Raw genomic sequence first — 442 nt, forward strand, 5'->3', positions numbered from 1 at the left:
GAAAGCCGGCCTTCGCGGTGGCCATGCCACAGGTGTCTGAGGAGCGAGCGGGATGGCCAAGCATCGCCCAGACTTCGTGAGAGCGGCTGGGGCACGGCACGTCCTCGTCCCTGTGCCTTGCCTATCCTGTCCTGTCTCGGAGAACCACGCAGATGGAGCATGGGCTCGGCGGCTTTCCCCATTTCCTCATCCGTCATGAGGGAATGCTGAGGTAAATGTAAGTGCAGCCCTGGCGTTAAATCGGGATGGCTGCTTATAAATGCTCCGTATTTTTGAGGCCAAGGTGTACTTTTTGGGGCTGTTTCCCTTTTGTAGCAGGGGAGAGGGGGGCACGGGTGTTGGGGTTGGATGGGGCTCTCGGTGTGCCCAAGGGCTCATTGCCCGGCGAGGGGGTCACAGTGCGGGAGGAAGGGGCGTGGCACCGGCCCCGGCCCGCGGCTGG

General features: G+C 62.4%; 1 protein-coding gene across 1 annotated transcript in view; it reads left to right on the top strand.

Moving 5' to 3' along the window:
* LOC104134014 (pancreatic alpha-amylase) overlaps nt 1-442 on the top strand; it is a 20,865-nt gene that overhangs the window by 15,850 nt on the left and 4,573 nt on the right. The gene's annotated exons all lie outside the window — the stretch shown is intronic.

The sequence above is a fragment of the Egretta garzetta genome, unplaced genomic scaffold (genome assembly GCF_000687185.1).
Source record: "Egretta garzetta isolate BGI_Z169 unplaced genomic scaffold, ASM68718v1 scaffold149, whole genome shotgun sequence".
NCBI classification, from domain to species: domain Eukaryota; kingdom Metazoa; phylum Chordata; class Aves; order Pelecaniformes; family Ardeidae; genus Egretta; species Egretta garzetta.